The sequence below is a fragment of the Herpailurus yagouaroundi genome, unplaced genomic scaffold (assembly GCF_014898765.1).
Source record: "Herpailurus yagouaroundi ecotype Mexico unplaced genomic scaffold, PumYag 216, whole genome shotgun sequence".
Lineage (NCBI taxonomy): Eukaryota > Metazoa > Chordata > Mammalia > Carnivora > Felidae > Herpailurus > Herpailurus yagouaroundi.
The window spans coordinates 12,392,463-12,398,510 of NW_024412447.1; the positions used below are offsets into that span (position 1 = coordinate 12,392,463).

Consider the following 6,048-nt stretch of genomic DNA (forward strand, 5'->3'; position numbering starts at 1 on the left):
TCCCACCCGCCCCTCACCCCCTCTGAAATTGATCCGACTCTCTTCTTTTGCTATTGGAACCGTCAGAGGCTCTGGGTGTTTCCATTGCATTTGCTATTTTTTAGTTGGTTTGTTTTTTAATTTTTAAAAAACATTTATTTATTTTTGAGAGACAGAGACAGAACGCAAGCAGGGGAGGAGCAGAGAGAGAGGGAGACACGGAATTCAAAGCCGGCTCCAGGCTCCGAGCTGCAAGCACAGAGCCCGACGCGGGGCCCGAACCCACGGACCGCGAGCTCCTGACCTGAGCCAAAGTCGGCCACTCAACCAACCGAGCCACCCAGGTGCCCCTATGTTATTGTTATGTATGTGCTCTTAGCACATACTTAGCTCCAGGATAAGACTGTACACATTTCAAAGAGCTATCTCTTAATCACCTGACCAGGATGTCCCAACACAGCAGCCAAACAATCTTTTTTTTTTTTTTTCAACGTTTATTTATTTTTGGGACAGAGAGAGACAGAGCATGAACGGGGGAGGGGCAGAGAGAGAGGGAGACACAGAATCGGAAACAGGCTCCAGGCTCCGAGCCACCAGCCCAGAGCCCGATGCGGGGCTCGAACTCACGGACCGTGAGATCGTGACCTGGCTGAAGTCGGACGCTTAACCGACTGCGCCACCCAGGCGCCCCCAAACAATCTTTAAAAATGTCTCGGTATGTCACTCTTCTGCTCAAAACCCTCCAATGGCTCCTCGTGGCATTGGGAGTGAAAGTCACAACTCTTGTGACGCCCCTTAAGGCCCCGTGTGGTTTGGTCCCCTTTACCTTTGTGACCTCCCCGCCCACCACTTGCCACCTGCCAGACCTCCAGCATGCTCCTGCCTCAGGGCCTTTGCACCGGCTGTTGAATCTGCCTAAATGCCCTAACTCGGTATAGCAGTGGCCTACTTCCCTACCTCCTTTTAGAATGCGTTCAAGTGTCACTTTCTCAAAGTGACTCCTACACTCTTGTTACTCCGCTGTACTTTATATTTAGTCCATTTGCTATAAGTGGATTCATTTAAGATATTGACTGCTTCTTATCGTCACCCTCCACTGCGCTGCAGCTCCTGGTGAATCTTCATTTTGCTCACCGCCATGTCCCATGCACCCACAACAGGGCCTGGTAAGAGAAGATGCTCAGTGAATATTTGTGGAATGAATGAATAAAATGATGAGTTGGAAGTCCTCAGCCCTGGCTTAATGCTTTGCTTATCATAGGTGTTTAATTATCGATTACTGATGGGAAGACTTCAATGCCGATCCAGTCCACTTTCTGGTGACAGCTGCCCAGGACAAACAGGTACAGACCTCAGTCTTTCCGCTTGCACTTTTCGGACCAAACCAGAGTCATGGATGGACATAGGAAGAAGGCACGTTCACGGCTTACTTGGCACCCTGTCCTCACGTCCATCCGAGCCAGGAGGTGGGCTTATTTGCTCTCTACCTGCCCCTGCTCTGGGGACAATTCTCACCGCAGGCAAGGACCCCATCTTGCAGCCCTCGGGTTGATCCTGCTTCACATCCCACTCCAACCTTAGCAACCGCACCTGTTGGTGGCTGGTCTTGACCTTTTGGCCCATTCTCTTGGAGCTGTCTCTTACCCTTTCCTCCAGTCTTCAGCAGCTGCCTCCTGCCGTGCTGTCCCCAGAGCCCAGTTCTGGGCGTTAATTCCGGTCTTCTGGGTTCTGCTCCTGCCCTTCTTTCTTCTTTCCCAGTGCCTGACTCCTGATTCCATTTGCCTGGCCACTGGTGTCTGAAACACCAAGACCCACAGGTCAATAGCTCCCAAAGAGAACCACCAATCTGATTGGCAGTAGGCTCCCTGCGCATGCTTTTGAAGTTCAGGACGCCATAGCTGCCTGTCCCATCCCAGGCCAGGGCAAGGGCAGGGATGCTGGCCTCCATGTTGCCCACAACTAGGCAGGTATCCAGGTCCCGCCTTTCTTCCTCCGTTTATAATCAACCAACCACTCGTCTGTTTTCCAGGCTCACCATTCCCTGGTAGCCCTACCTCCCTGGTGTGCTCCTGCATCTAGAATCCCAGCCTTAGCCCCATCCTGTGGACTCCGGACTCCTTTGAGTTGGCCTCTCTTTTATTCTGAGTTCTACTGGTATTCGGCACCCAGCATCTCACCACTGCGTGGACTTGGGTCCTGGGAAGCTGGAGGGAAGCGAGGAAGTGGAAAGCGGAGTCGCAGGCCTGGATGGGGCCCACTCCGTGTTTCTCACAAGCCCACGCCAAGAATCGGGACCAGGAACAACGAGAGTTTTGTGCCCTGGTGGTGGGAATGCAAATCGGTGCAGCCAGTGTGGGAAACGGTATGGGGGTTCCTCAAAAAAATTAAAGAGAGAATTACCATATGATCCAGTAATTCCGGTAATTTCCCGGAGAAAATTTCGAATTCGAAAAGATGTACGTGCCGCCATGTTCATTGCAACGTCCTTTACACCAGCCAAGAGATGGAAAAAGCCCCCTGGGCTTGAATAAAGAAGGCCAAGGGGACACAAAGAGTCAGCGCTGGGGAGGAGAGGCAGAGAGAGGCCTGGGCCCTCGGGGTCACGGTGCCACCTGCATGTACAAGTTTCCTGTTTGCTGCCATAACAAAAAGTACCACTAACATAGTGGCTTCAGACAGCAAGGTTTCTCATCTTACAAGTATAGAGATCAGAATTCTGAAATCAGTCTCACCAGCCTAAAGTCAAGGCGCTGGCAGAGCTCTGGTTCCTTCTGGAAGCTCCAAGGGGGAAATCGTTGTTGGTTTGGTTTCGTTTGTTCGTGTAGCGTATTCAGCCTCCCACACCACCCCAGCTTCCAAAGCCCCCCCCTCACCGTACCATGGGGCCCGCTTATCCCTTCCTAGCTTTACCTGGGAAATCCGTGTCCAGGTGAACCCCCAGGTCGGAGGGGATGCGAGGTCCCGGGGAATCTATCAGTGAAGGGACCCGTGAGCAGGGACCTCCTCCTCGGGTTTAGGAAAGTCTCCCACGGTCACTTGCATTCCCGCTTTGGAAAACCTTCTCTGGAAGTACTTCCTCTCCAGTCCCCGCTCTACACTGGTTTCTATGTGATCTGGACAGAAGAGGACGCCAATCAGCCACACCCCTCTTGACACTGCAATGGAAGGCCTCTTGGAAGAGGTGTTATTTGAAAAGACCCCTGAAGAAGGAGACGAACTATGGGGCCGGGGGGCGGGATGCTCCCAGTTCAGGGAGAAGAAGCCCAAAGGCTTGAAGAAAGAGCTTAGCAAGCTGAAGAAACAGAGGGAGGCCAGCATTACGTGTGACCTTGGCGCCATGAGAGGACACGGGGGGCGGGGTTTCTAAGAGAAACGCAGAGCTGACCATCCTATGCGCGGTGACGCGTGCGTACCGAGACTTGCACGTATGGTATCAGATACTGTTTCAGTGCTTTATTTACATCAGTTTAACTCTCAGAATTGTGCGTGAGTAGGTACCCTTCTCCCCGTGTCACAGCTGAGACAACTGAGACACAGAGAGGTTAGGTCACTTGCCAAACACGCAGAGCTAACAGGTGGTGGAGGCCGGAACTCGAACCCAGGCCATCTGGTTGCGCAGTCCCTGTTTTAAGTACGGGGGCTGTACTTCCTTTCCTGAGGACTTGACACAAAAAGATCACTCTGGGTGTGCTGGGCGGGGGGAGGCGTGAAGAGGTGCACAGAGGATCATCACACCCGGTACGGTACCATATGATGGATACATGTCTTTGTACACTTGTCCGAACCCATAGCACGCACACCACCAAGACAACCTATGGGTGATGATGACGTGTCCATGGAGGGTCATCGATTGTAACAAACACACCACTCCGGGGGGCATGTTGGTGATGGGGAGGCCAGGCATGGGGGAGGCCAGGGGGGTAAGTAGGAAAATCTCCGCACCTTCCTGTTAATTTTGCTGTGAACCTAAGACTTCTTGAAAAAACAGAAACTTAGAAGAAGTCCAGGATACAGAAATCAAATGACGCAGCCCTTCAGTTCCTAGATATTTACCCAAGAGAAGTAAAAATGCATGCCTACAGAAATACTCGAACACGAACGTTCTTAGCAACTTACCAACTTGGAGGGTGTGTCTGTACTTCTTCACAGTAGCCAGAAACTAAAATCAATGTGAACGTCCCGCTTAGGGGAGATGATCAACAAATCGCAGTCTATTCCTATAATGGGATATCAATAACAAGAAGAAACAGACTATTGATACACAGTAAAAAAAAAAAAAAAGAAGAAGAAGAAGAAGAAAAGAAAAGAAAAGGTACAATCTCAAAAACAAGCCTTCTGATTTGGTGGATCATGGAGGGGTGAAGCGAGAGAACAGACGGCCGAATTAAGAGGGTCTTGCGGCATCTAGGTAAGACATGTGGTGCCAGGCCTGCGGTGGTAGCAGCGAAAACAGAGGAAAATGAATGGAATTAAGAGAGATTTGAGATCTGGAAGAAACCAAGTCTGATTCCTGGCTTTTGAGCTTGAGCAACAGAGTGGATGGTGATGCCTTTACTGAGAGAGGAGCAGGATTGGCGGGGCTGGTCCCCAAGCCCGGTATCCTTGCCCTTGGGTAGTCTCTGAGCCCGCGCCAACCCTCAGCCCCACTCTAGAGAAGGGCCAGCGCCCAGATGCCAAGGTTAGCCTGCACTGGCAGGCCCGTGCCAAGAACCACAAAAGCCTCATTTTATTTAAAACACGGGGCTTGGCAGAATTCCTTGCCTAGACAGAGACAACCCATTACTTCACCTCGGGAGCTGCATTGCAGCCTCTGTTTTCGCGTGTCTATTAGCCAGCCTCTCAGCCAAAAATCCAACCATTCCATCACTCACTCCCCCCACCCCCGCCCCTCGCCCCGAGGCAGCAGAGGCCGGGACCCGGCAGTGGACATCCGACATCCCAAGACGTTTGCAACTGGGACCAAGCCCCAAAGACTTTCCTGTTTGTGCACAGGGGGGCTCGTTGCTTTATATTTTTAATTAAAAGCAGATTTTTATCAAACCCCCCCAAAATCTATTGGGGGAACTGTAACTTTGCTTCCAATCTTCCTATTTAATACTCCCCTGATGCCCATAAAAAGCTTTGGAGTTTCAGCTCATGATTTGAATCTTTACAGATAATTAGCTAGCAGGGTGACTTGGAGAGAGAAGCAGGTATATATTTTCACAACTTGGCCGGGAGTGGGTGGGTGAACCGTGGGAGAATCATCCCCAGGCAGTCTGGGGACATCTCCGCTCCCGAAACATAAACACGCAATTCATTTAAAGGCACGATCATTCAGGCTCCTTAATTGCTACATAAGAACCGCTTTCCCCTCTCACTTCTGAGGCACCTTATTCTAATGCCTCTTGGCTCTCCCCGCCTCGACTTCCCCCTGCACGACCCCCACCCAGCGTTTCACTGACCCTGCTCCCCGGCACCGTGGCTCCCCCCACTCGCCCCTCACTCCCCATGGACAGGCCTCTCCTGTGTCTCCCTCCCCTCCTGCTCCTCCCTCTTCTCCATTTCTCCCCCTTGCAGACCCGGCGACTATTGTCACCCCCTTCTCTGTGGGTCAGGAACTGTGTTTTCACATATGTACTTATAAGCCTTACAATAATCACAAGAAATAATAGTGTTACACACACACACAACCACACATGTACTCATTCACACTATACACACACACACACACACACACACACACACACACGCTTTGACATTTAAAGAATCTGAGGCTCCTAGAGGTTAGAAAATTTACTCAAGCCCATTCATTTCTACTTTATTTTTTCTCCTTTTCCACTTCTCCTTCACATATGATAGATAGATGATAGATAGATAGATAGATAGATAGATACACAGAAGGACAGACAGACTGACAGAAGGGCAGACATTAGCATAGTTAGATAGTAAAAGAAAGCTAGGGAGACACACAAAGACATAGGTGATATAGAAATAGATGGATAGGTGGATGAATGATACATGGATGATGGATGGATGGATGAATTATAGATGGGTAGGTGAATGGACAGATGGATGGATGGACAGATC

General features: G+C 50.6%; 1 long non-coding RNA gene across 1 annotated transcript in view; it reads right to left on the bottom strand.

The window, feature by feature from the left end:
- Positions 1-702: 702 nt before the first annotated feature.
- LOC121017766 (uncharacterized) overlaps positions 703-6,048 on the bottom strand; it is a 62,870-nt gene continuing 57,524 nt past the window's right edge. Inside the window, exons 3-4 of the long non-coding RNA XR_005784889.1 lie at positions 4,096-4,196; positions 703-1,775 (exon numbers count right to left, since the gene is read on the bottom strand). This is a non-coding gene — a long non-coding RNA (uncharacterized LOC121017766). The remainder of the gene's footprint in view (positions 1,776-4,095; positions 4,197-6,048) is intronic.